Raw genomic sequence first — 11,860 nt, forward strand, 5'->3', positions numbered from 1 at the left:
CAGCTTTGTGCAGCTAATTAAGGAGCTCCAGAAAGTGCATTCAAAGGGCCTTGGCAAACAGATGCATGCCCCATTAATTAAGCAAGCCCCACCGATCACCCACGCTGTAATTGGAAAATTGTGCGCCCCCCACCCCGTTAGGGCGATCACGGTTATTTGCAAATGTTTTCTGATAGTTTCTCAAAAGAGAACGTCTTCGAGCAGCGGGCTCCGGCCCCCTCCAGTAGGGGGGACGCAGGGCAGGTGTTCGGGCGAGGTTCGGGGCATGAGGCGGTCACCCGGCTTCACTAATTAGCTACTGTGCGCCGTGTCTCCCTCCAGAAGACTGTGCTAATGAGAAAAGGAAGTTTGGGCATTCGAATCTTTTAAAACAAAAGATTTTATTTATTTATTTTTAGAGAGAGGGGAAGGGAGGGAGAAGGAGAGGGAGAGAAATATCGATCCGTTGCTTCTTACATGCACCTCGACTGGGGACCTGGCCCGCAACCCAGGCATGTGCCCTGACTGGGAATCGAACCAGGGACCGTTATGCTTTGCAGGATGACACCCAACCAACGGAGCCACATGGGTCAAGTGGAGGACTTCTTATTTCTTGCAGCCGCAGGTCCCGTCTGTGAGCCGGGGGCGGGAGGAAGACACCTACTAGGAAGGGCTCCTGGAGACTAACGGGGCCCAAATACAAAACACTCCAGCAGCCACTTCTACACGTGGGCCTCCCAGGCCAACCGCCCTTCAGGGAAAAGACGGTGCTGAATTGCCTTTCTTGGCACAGGACTGTCTGCCTGCACCTTCCCGTCCAATCAGATGTGCCCAGTTCCAACCAATCAAAGTGGCTCTATTCTGACCAATCAGGATAGTGCCTTTTGAACCAATCAAACTGTTAGGATTTGGAGTCCTAATTTGCATGAGGATGGGCCAATCAGAGACCAGGGGTGGGACTTCCCTGTCCATAAAAGCCAGCTCCACCAGTGGCTAAGGGAATGCACTTTTGCTTTCCTTCTAAGAGGGCGTTTCGTTTCCCACTGGCTGAGCGGAAAGCCTGGAGATGTGTGTGATCAGGACACCGCAGGGCTCAGCAGAGCCGTGTAGCCAGGCCCGGCCCCAGGAGACGCCTCAGGCTGTGCCTTTTTTGCAGCCAGGCTGCATCCCACTTGAGCTGTTCCACTGGCGTGTTTTCACAGCCCTGCTACTACGCTAGGTAAACCCTTTCTCACCGCACCCCAAATTGGGGATTTCTGTTGCCACGGAATTGGCACCCACGACAGCAGTGGATACCCTCAACAAAACACACACCCAAAGCTTAACTGGGCGAGTTGCAGAATGACAGTTGAGCTGACTTCTCGGATTCGCCCGGCCTCAAATGGAACAGCGAAGGCACTGGTGGGGAAGGAGTGGTACCCCGCAGTTAAAATGGGGATATGTGGATGGACCAAACTGAGGGTGAGGACCCCGAACCCTGGGTCTTTCTGGGCCTCACCTGCACAGACAGGAGCCGCAGCACTTCCTGTCCAGACGACTGAGCGTGTCTCTGGACGACCCTGTGATGGCAGCCCCCCTGCTGACCTGCCTGGCCGCGCCTGTACCCCTCGAGACTTCCTCGGTCGTAGTTACCAACCATTGTAACTAACACAGGGACCCCTCTCCACCTACCCCCCACACTGCTGACCACTCCAACGCTGACCCTTCCTGTAGCGCTACCCCTGGGTGCTCCATGGAACACATGTATTTACACTCAGCATTCGCTGCCTGCTCTCCCACTGGACGACAAGCCTCATGAGGACAGGATACTGGTTTCTTGTTTCCCCTGTGCGCCCCAAGCCCCCAGAAGAGGGCTGCGGTGGGCGTTAACAGAGGCCGTGAATGGCCAAACCCCGGCCGTTTCGTGTGCTTGGAAGCGCAGGCATTTTGACGTCTGCCCCGCCCCCCCCCCCCCCCCGCTTCCGTTTCTCCAAGTCCGGCGGTCGGCCTCTGCGTGTCGCCCCTCGGGCCTGTGCGGCCTCCCTCTGCCCCGGAGGGTGAGTCTCCACCATCTCCACCTGGTTACTGCCCAGCATCCTAACTCCCTGTTAGCTCCCGTCCACCCTACGGACGAAGGACCCCCCTGCATCACTGCTCTGCTTTAAACCTTCTATTGTTGCCCTCACACTAAAGTCCAAACCGTACAAGGGACCACGGGCCCGGGCAGTCTGGCCCAACCCTTACCGTGCCTCCGCACCTGCTCATCCACTTCCGACGCACCCCAGACCTCCTCCCTGCTGGCCAGAACGCTCTCCTCTGCGCCTGTATGCCTGCTGCCCCCTTGGCTGAAAGTGCTCTCCCCTGCCTCTTTCACCAGCCTTGCTCCAGCTTATCCTTGGGGGCTTGTGCACCTCCTCCTCCAGGAAGCCTTCCCTGACTACTCCTCAGGCTGAGCGAGCTGCCCCTTCTCTGTGCTCGCACATCACCCGTGCTTTCCCTGTCAGCTTTCTGGCTTCGCTGTGAGACCGTGCGTGCCTTCAGGATGGACGTTCTGTCTTACCCTATAAGCCGTGTCAGAAGCAGCGCCTACATGTCATAGGTACAAAGTAAACAAGAAGGGAGGCCAGGCAGGCAGGGAGTTGAGGAAGAGAAGAAAACCCCTGGGTCCCAAAGGGGCAGCTGTGCCCTAGTGAACGGCGGGGCAACGTGTGAAGGAGTTGCACCTCCCCACCCAGCTGAGCTCGTGCACGGCCGTGTGACCTGCTGTGGCCCGTGAAATGTGAGTGTCGCTCCCCTGTCACTGCTGGGCAGAAGTGCAGGGCCAGTCTGTGGTCTCCGGGCTCTCCCGCTGTCTCCAGGGTGCCAGAAGCAGGTGCTGAGACCGAGCCCCTGTGGGCCCACGCCCTGAGTGGGTGTGGCGAGCGGAGGCCCAGCTGACCCGGAGCGGCCTTGCAGCGTCCATGGGAGGGATGCTCAGCCCTTTTAAACGGCTGAGCTGTTAGGGTGTCTGGTTAACCCCACACAGTCATGTCTGTCTGACCCACGTGGCTGGTCTGAGGCAGCAGGAAAAGGCTCCTTCTTAACCTCTTGCTCCCTGAGAACATCAGCTGACACCTCTCCTGCTGCGACTTTTAGTCCAATGTGACGTTTCCCAGGGCCTCCCTGGGTCCGTGCAAAGATGCTGTGAGGGGAACAGCTCCGATAACGTTATCCCGTCTCCTGCAAACTCGGAAAAAGTTACAGGACAGTCTCGCCTGAGATGCACTGGGGGGGTGAGGGGTGCATAGAAGAGCTCAGCCCGGACCCGGGTCGCTGCAGCCGGGCCCAGCGCTCACAGCCTGTCCCCAGGAAATAACACAACACGGGCCTAAACACAGCCTGAAGTTTGGGGCTGTGCCCCAGAAAGGACTCATTCTCTTGCTGCAGAGGAAATACGGCAAAACCGTTAGAACCGTGGGCTCCGGAGCCTGGCTGCCCAGGGACCCTCACCGCTTCTCTGTCTCTCTCTCTCTCTGTTCCCCCACCCCTCGGTGTGAAGGTAACAGTACCTACTCCACGCTCTCGCGGTGAGTGTTACGTAACCTCGTCCACGAGGAGAGCTTGGCACGTAACAAGTCCTCTCTCTCCGTCCTCATCCTTACCAGCCGCGCTCTGGGCGGTAATGCCAGGCTCACACCACTGGGTGGCACTGTTGTGTCTGGCCTCGCTTCCTTCTGGAGACACAGAAGCTTCATCTCCCAAAGTGCCTGGTTGGGCCAAGACGGAAGGTGGACCCATAGAAAGACGATAAAGTCTGGGGGCTCCGAGGAAAATGAAACACGACCTCCTTGTCACATCAAAGGTGAAAAACTGCCTGGTTCATTCATTGCTGCCCCTTCTTATAGCTGTGTCTCCACGCCTGGGTGGTCCTCAAGCTTCAGAAGAGCCTGCAGGGGCTGGAAATTGGGGTGTCGGGCCCCGCCCCCACACACCACGGTGGGGGGTGCGGGCAGTTGGGCCCGAGAGTCTGATGGGGGAGGGTGGTCAGAAGCCACCGCCATAGAGCAGGGCTTTCTGGGACTTCAGTGCACCTGCCGATCACCTGGGGCCCTCGCTGCGCTGCGGGCTCTGACGCAGCGGGTCCGGGGCAGGGCCTGGGAGTCTGCATTCCTAACACATTCTCCAGTGATGCGCATGCTGCTGGCCCGGCCACCACGCGTTGAGCACCGAGAGTCTCACGCCCGACCCACTGCCTGGCGAGTGGACGCAGCACGCGCTTCCAGTGCCAGGCGTGCGTCACAGGAGCCCCACGCGGCCAGTCTCCGGTCCCTGTTCTGCGAACGAGAAACAAGCCCGTCCCGAGTGTGTAACGGCCCACGGGCAGCAGAGCCAGGCGCCACGGGGCTCTCTCGCTGCATCGAATGTTCTTATTCTGTGTTGAATTAAACACGACCCAGCCTTACTCCCTCACTTCCCGAGGGAGAAAGAGGGAAGGACACTTGGGCAGCACAGCGGAGTGATGAGGAGGGCAGGTCTGGCTCTGCCGCTGGGGGGCTGTGTGACTCTGCTGGGCCGCTCAACCTCTCTGTGCCTATTTCCTTCATCCCCAAATGCGGAATAACAATGCCACCTAGTGCGGGGAGTTGTCACCAGGACTAAGTGAGGTGCCTGAATAAGGTGCTTCCCGCGTACGTGGCACTGGGTAAGTGTGTGCTCAGGTGTTGCCTGGGCCCGGGCTGTCCCTCCAGGGCTGTGAGAACAGCAGGAACCGAGGAGACTCCACTCTGGGCTTCCAGGAACTTACCATTGATCATTCATCTGCGTGCATCCCCCCAAGAATGTCCCTCCCGTGGACCCACAGAAAAATAACGCTGGTGGTGCCCCTCCCAGTACCTGGGCCAAAGTTCACAGTTCACGACGACTGTAGTTTGGTTCACTTCCCCCGGAAGAAGGCTGGACAAGGGAGTGCCTGCTACTACGTCCGCGCAGTGGATTGCAACTTTTGGAGGCCCAGAATCACTGGGGTGCCTGTTAGAAGTATACCTGCCCAGGGCCGCCCCAAACCCCTGCACTGAACCTGCAAAGGGTGGGACCGGAGCTCCCTCAATGTGGCCGCACTGCCCTGACTTCGGCTCAGAGAGGCCGGAGCTGGAGAACAGGCAAGGTGGAGAGGTCCCGTGTTCCTGGGCCACACACCTCCCGGCCACCAGCTGCAAAACCTCCGTGGCTTTGGTGTTATTTGTTCACAGTTCCAGTGGGTGGCAGAGTCGGGGCGCAGGTGGCGGGCCCCGGGCCAGCTGACGCAGAGGAGTTGAAGCATTCTCCTGAAGACAGTGAAGAAAGGTACTTCGGGGAGCCATTCCCTGTCCCCCTCCAGTACCCGCCCCCGCCCCCGCCCCCGTGTGGGAGGGGAGGGCACTGCTGTTCCGCACTGGCGCTTAGCATCCCGTTCCTCCACTTACAGCAGCCAAAAGAGAGCTCAGAGTCCCGAGGCAATTAATTCATCCCAGGTATTGAGCTCTTTCCTACCCAGCGGTGCGCTCGGTTGCCTGCAGGTGCCTGCCGAAAGCCTTTAGGTCAGAGAAAAGCGTGGCCAAAGGCAGCTGCAGCTGTTTGACCACTTCCTTCGGGTTCCCTCTGAGGTCCCCTCATCCGTGGGAGGCTTTCCTGGCGACCACACAGCACCCTTTCCTTCGCATCGCCCTCCGGCCCGGCCGTCTGCACCCGGGAGCTCTGCGTCCCCGGATTTCCCGGGGATTCCGCGCTCCCTCGGGCGGGCGCGGGTAGAAATCCCGCCGGCGCTGGGGGCTGCACTGCCGGGCTGCGGACAGCAGGTGGCGCCCCGGACCCTGGCAGCCGAGACCCAGAGTAACTGAGACTTTCCTAGAGAGAGAAAGTGTCCGGTGCACCGAGGGGCAGAGGCGGCGAGACTTGAACCAGGAGCCCGGGTGCGTGTTTCCTGGTGCTCTCCGACTCCTGGCCCCGGCTGCAGCGCCGGCAGGGGACCCAGGAGGAATTTGAGAACGTGTCGGCTGGAAAGGCTGGAACGGCTCCTGGCAGAAATGGGGACAGGCATCCAGGCACCCACGCAGAAGGGCGGAGCCCAGACCCCGTCCTGTCCTGCCGGGTCTTCCCCCGAACCAGGGCCTGCCCTCGGGCCCCCGGACCTGCTCTTCCAGGAGGGGCGCCTCTGTGGCAGATCCCTACCCAGGGGGCAGCGTCCTGGGCGCCCAGGCCCCCGCCGGGGCCTTCTCCACTGCGGAGTTGCTCACGCCGGCCTTCCTGGGTCTGCTCGCAGCGGCTCGCCCCTCGGGCTGCTATTCGGTTAATGTTTTTCTTAAAACCAACGCGCTTTTGTTACAAATAAAGAAAGAGAGAGAGAAGGGAGGAAGGAAAAGAAACCCCAAAGGGGAGTCACTTGCTCCCAGGACGGCAAACCAAGACTGACTGCTATTTCAGCCTCTGCCTTCAGCGTGAAGCGTCCTGACCCGCCACACCAGTGAGGGGACCCGTCCCCCCCAAGCACACCGCGTGCGCGGGCCCCGACAGTCCTGCCTTCTCCCCCGCTGACGCCCCTCCGCCCCACCCTCCGCCTGCAACGGCCCTCCCTGTGGGACAGCACCCGCGAGCACCCCGCTCCTGGCTGGGTGGGTGCCACCCGACTCACGAGTTGCTTAATAAGGTCCATTCGATCTTCAAACATGCTCCCCTCGGTTTTGTTTTTCGCTTCTTCAAGTGAAAAATAACGGGGGGAGGGGGAGGCTCGTCTGCGTTTTCAAACGAGGAACAGGGCTGTAAAAAGAAACACACGACAATGACGATTTCTTAGAAGTCTGGCTGTTTCCCCGAAGGAACTCGTCTGCCGCGCCATCGGGGGTGTACTTTCCACACTTTAGGCAAAACCGGGGTTCCAGTCCAATGTCGCACACACACGCACACATACACACACACGCACACACACACACGCACACACGAGTTCTGAAGGAGCGGAGGCCCAGGCAGTGATGGGGGAGAAGACGGGAGCCAAGGAGATGGGCAGCTGCACTTCCGCCCCGGGCAGAGCTGAGGGATGCTGAGTCGCAGCCCAAATTCCTGGACACGCTCACACACACTCTTCCCAAAAGGGCGAGCTCTTTCTTACCCTGGAAGTGGGAGGGGAAGGGCGGAGCCCCGGCTTCCTGTGAGCCTGGCTCCCCCAGCCCTTAGGAAAGCCCCACAGCTGGCTTCTCAGGGCCAGGCACGCCCCGGCAGCTGCCCGCCCGTCTCGCCCGCCCCCTCTCGGGGGCGTCCTCGTGCCTCTGCCCCCGGCCTGCTGCCTGCTGTGGAGGTGCACAGGGGCCCGTGCGGCTGGCACAGGGGCCGGGTCGGCAGAGCGGGACCTGGGGGTGGACGCAAGGGGTGAGGTGGCCGTTCTTCAGAAGGGGCCTCCGGGAGCCTGTGGTCAGAGGGGTTTGCCTCTGCTTCTCATCAGAGAGGGGGGGCTGCACGGGCGTGTGGCAGGGCCGGCTGCATGCCCTTCCCCGGGCTGTGCCCCAGGGCCGTGGGGGGAGAAGGCACCTCCTGGCCAACACAGTCTCCCAGAGCGTGCGCCAGTCCGTAACAGGTGGCCCAGGGTGTCGCCCCCTCCAGAGAATGCCCGGGGGACCGTGGCCAAGTGGGAGAAAGACCCTCGTTGCTGTGTCCTGCGACCCTGGGCTGTGGGGCGGGGGGGCCGCTTACGCCCTCTTGCCTACAGAGCTTTAGGTCCAGGAGACCCAGGGATCGGTCCCGGGAAGTCGCCTGTCACCGGAACTTCAATGTCTTTTCCTTGAGTCCACCTGCTGGCCCCAGAGCAGGCACAGGTGGGAGTTAGTGGAATGGAAAGAAAAAAACTAGTTTAATATCGACCGAATTGGCCAATACGGAGATGGAGAACTTACTGTGCTCTAAAAAAAACCCAACTCCCAACGGCGTGTGGGTTCGGGGTCACATCAGGCAAAATCACAAGACACCTGTGCATTCGGGGTCCGGGATTTGGGGTTCGGGGTCATGCCGGGAGCTGATTGCCTGGAGGTCGGATAAGGATAATGAATCATTTCTTCGGGTCTTGTGGATGGTTCGGAGGCCTCTCCTGGCGTCTCCCTGTCGGGTCACGTGGGAACAGAGTGGGGGCATCCTTCTACCTTCCGGCCCAGGAGCCAAAATGGAGCAGAGGTCAAAGGTTATCGTCAGAGGTTGGACCGTGTGACCCCTGCCCAGGCTCCGGTGTCCTGCCGCCTCCGGGGCTGCTGGCCGTCCAGGGGCACAGAAACGATTTCCAGATTTAAAACTAAATGTAATCGAAGTCGTAGGGACCCTCAGTTTCCCGCGGAACCAGCCTGGTCCGTGTTTGGGTACAGGAGAGTTCGCGTTCACCCTTCTGGTCTGCGGGCAGTCTTCAACCGCGCAGGCCCGCTGTGCCAGGCCGGCGGCCTCCTTGCCTAGTGGGGGCGGGGGGGCGGCGTCCGACGAGTTACTCAGCCTGCCTCAGTTTCAGTTTCCTCGTGTGTGTGGTGGGCGCGGTGCCCACTTCACAGAGTGGTTGGTGGGGGGGGAATGAGGTCGTTTGTGCAGAGGCAGTGGCTGGACAGCGCCCAGGACACCTGCCGCTGCAGTGCCTGGTGCATCGCCCGGCTCCTTCTGGGGGGGACAAGGGGGGAGGCCAAGCCTGCACGGGTGCTGGGAAGGCCAGACGCAGAATGCGAATGCAGGTGTGTGCGGGACACCTCCTGTCCACCGCAGCTCCACCCAATGCCCTTCCTCGCCCAAGGTCGCTGCGCCTTCTGCCCGCCCCTCAGCCTCCCACTGCTGGTGGCGGTGACAGCCTCCCTCCCATCCTGTGGAGCCAGGACCTTCCTTCTCGTCCTCTTCCAGAAAGGGAAGCGGGGGCCGCGGTCGTCACCATTGCCCTGCCCCGCTCGCCAGAGCCCTCAGAACACCCTGCCTAGGACGGGCGCTCACGCCCAGTCTGTCGTCTGGAACTCCCCGGGCTCAGACCCGAGGTCCCACAGTGCTCACAGCTTCTGTTTGGCCGTTTGGTCGTGAAAGCATCTCACCAGCCAGGGGTCAGGCCCGACTGCCGCGTGCACAGCCGAGTGCCTGGAGTCTCTCTCCAGCTCAGCGGCCTCCCCCAGGTGCCCGACCTCTGCAGCCCCTCCGCTGAGCTCCAGCGCCAGGCGACCACAGACAGGAAGTCGACGGCAAGGTTGCTGGAGCTCTTGCAGCTCTGCGATCTGGAGACTGTTCTGACCGAGGAGCAGTGACGACCTTCTCGTGACTCCCCAGCCCGTGCAGACTCAAGCTCCACCTCCCCGCCCCCCGGGCCCACAGGGGCCCCATGCTCGGGCCACCGCCCCCTCGCCTCCTGGCCGGCTCCTCTCGCTCACCCGGATCACCCAGCTCTCTGCCCGCGGGGCGCCTTGCTTTTCTGAAAACACATTGACACTCCCTCTGCCTGGAAACTCTCCCCCAAGCGTCCCCAGGGCTCCCCGCTCCCCCCAGGTCCCTGTTCCCACATCAGCTCGTCGGAGAGGCCTTCCCAGCAGGCGGCCTGTCTGAGGCAGCCCCAGCTCCCCTGCACTTTGGAATTCTCGTGGGGCTGGGGCCCGCTTCTCCTCCACTCTCCGTGCGTCTGCGTGGAAGGACACCAGCCCGACCCTCTCTCTCTTGGCCAGTCTCCCTACCAGTCACTCCCTAGGTGCTCCGGGACAAGTGTCTGGTCGATGAGTTTGGGCAAAGACACTGAGTGGGCTCAGCGCAGCCCCCTTCCCTGGGGAGCTGGTGCATCTGCAGAGGGCGTCTTCCTCTGCTCCTCCCCACCCCCACCGGCACCCGCACCTGCACCCCCACCCCCATAGGCGGGGGGAAGGAGAGGAGGCCTGAGGCGGTGCAGCTGCTGGCACCGGCCAGCCCACAGCTAAAGCATTAACGGGCTATGTCCAACATTTCCAGTTACAGATTTAAATATCTGTTCGGCTCCTCTGCGGGTCTGTCAATTGGTTACAGATTCAGATGTGTTTCTTTCTTCTACTTCTGCATAACAAATCACCCCAAACGCGGTAGCTTAAATTGACAATTTACTATTTCTCATGGGTCTGGGGGTTGACCAGATGGTTCTCTTTGCTCCGCGGGTTGTCAGCCAGGGTGCCAGGCTGGCTGTGCATTCCTGACCGGCTCCGTTCCCAGGGCGGGTATTGGGTGCTGGCCGCTGGGGGGAGCTTATCCGGGACCGGGAGCTGGGGTGGGGGGGCCCTCGGCTCTCCCCCCAACGTTTGTCTGGGCTTCCTCTCAGCCTGGTAAGTGTGTTCCAAATAGGACTGCTCCGAGTGCAAATGTTCCAAAAGGAAGGACGCAGAAGCTGACAGTCTTCTTTTCTTTTTAAATATATTTTATTGATGATGCTATTACAGTTGTCCCATTCCCCCCCCCCTTGATTCCCCTCTGCCCTGCACACCCCCTCCCACCCACATTCCCCACCTTTAGTTCATGTCCGTGGGTCATACTTATAAGTTCTTTAGCTTCTGCATTTCCCATACTATTCTTGCCCTCCCCCTGTCTATTTCCCCCTACCATCTATGCTACTTATTCTCTGTGCCTTTCCCCGCTCTCTCTCCTCCTCCCACTCCCCTGTTGCTAACCCTCCATGTGATCTCCATTTCTGTGGGTCTGTTCCTGTTCTAGTTGTTTGCTTAGTTTGCTTTTGTTTTTGTTTTACCTGTGGTTGTTAATAACTGTGAGTTTGCTGTCATTTTACTATACATGTTTTTTATCTTCTTTCTTAGGAACTAATCTTGGATGCCCTGGATTTGGCACAAATTAAACGGTGCACTCGCTGCCTAAAATCCCAGGGCGGCTTCCCAAGGCCCTTGAGGTAAAACGCAACATCTGTGACTGGCTCCTCCCACCGAGGGTGCTCCCCGCCCCCCCCCCACCCCGGCCCCAGGGCACACTGCCTCCACGGAAGGCCGCCTACTGGCCTGCCTTCCCTTCCTGGGGTCCTCCGGCTTCCGCCCAGCCGCAGACGGAGCTGACGGTCTGGTGACCACTGGGATGGACGTGGGTCAGTCATATCCCACAAACACAGGTAAAGCTGGCCCTTGTTCTGTGCGCGAGAGGGCCACAGGGCCCCCCGAGCCAGCGAGAAGGGCATTTAACTAACTCCTCAGAGAGGCCAGCGCATGATGTCTAGAGCAAGTCACCCTTGAACAGGGACCTGAGGGATGAGCGGGAGCTTGCGGAGCAGGGAAAAGACAGCAGGAGGGAGGAACAGCGTGTGCAAAGCCCCCGAGGCAGCGGCAGCGGAAGCCGGCCTGGCGGAGGGAGGAGGGGAGGAGTCAGCAGGAGTCGGGTCCAGCCAGGGCTGCAACCCAAGCTAAGGAGCCGGATTCTATTCTGGGCACAGGGAGAAGCTCCCGGAGGGGCTCAGGCAAGAGACTGGCTGGTGAGGTTTGCGGTCTGAGATGACGCTGGCCGCGGCGTTGATGTCGCGAATACCTTCTCCCAACACCACAGCAGTTGTAGCGCCCGAAATCGAGAGAGAGAGAGAGAGAGAGAGAGAGAGAGAGAGAGAGAGAGGCCGGCAAGAATGCGGGGGAGACCCACGACTGTCAGAGGGAGAGACAGCGGCGGCCGGACCAGGGACGAGGGACGTGAGGGAGACCGAACAGTTTGCGAGTGTGTTGAGACGCGTGCGTGGCCCAGGCCCAGCTGTGCTGCTGCTTCCTCCCCCGAAGATGCCGCTCACAGAGGATCCAGGAGCCCGCGCGCCCTACGGGCTGCTGGCTGAGGGCGTCTGGGGTCTGCTTCTCCGTTTGGTGGCGTGGACTGAGCGACGTTACATGTGCACATCTGTGTGCTCTGACAGCACCCGAAGGCAAGGAGGGCCCAGGCGTCAGGGTCACGAGAA

The sequence above is a fragment of the Phyllostomus hastatus genome, unplaced genomic scaffold (genome assembly GCF_019186645.2).
Source record: "Phyllostomus hastatus isolate PE091 unplaced genomic scaffold, TTU_PhHast_1.1 phas_scaffold_345, whole genome shotgun sequence".
Taxonomy (NCBI): Eukaryota; Metazoa; Chordata; class Mammalia; order Chiroptera; family Phyllostomidae; genus Phyllostomus; species Phyllostomus hastatus.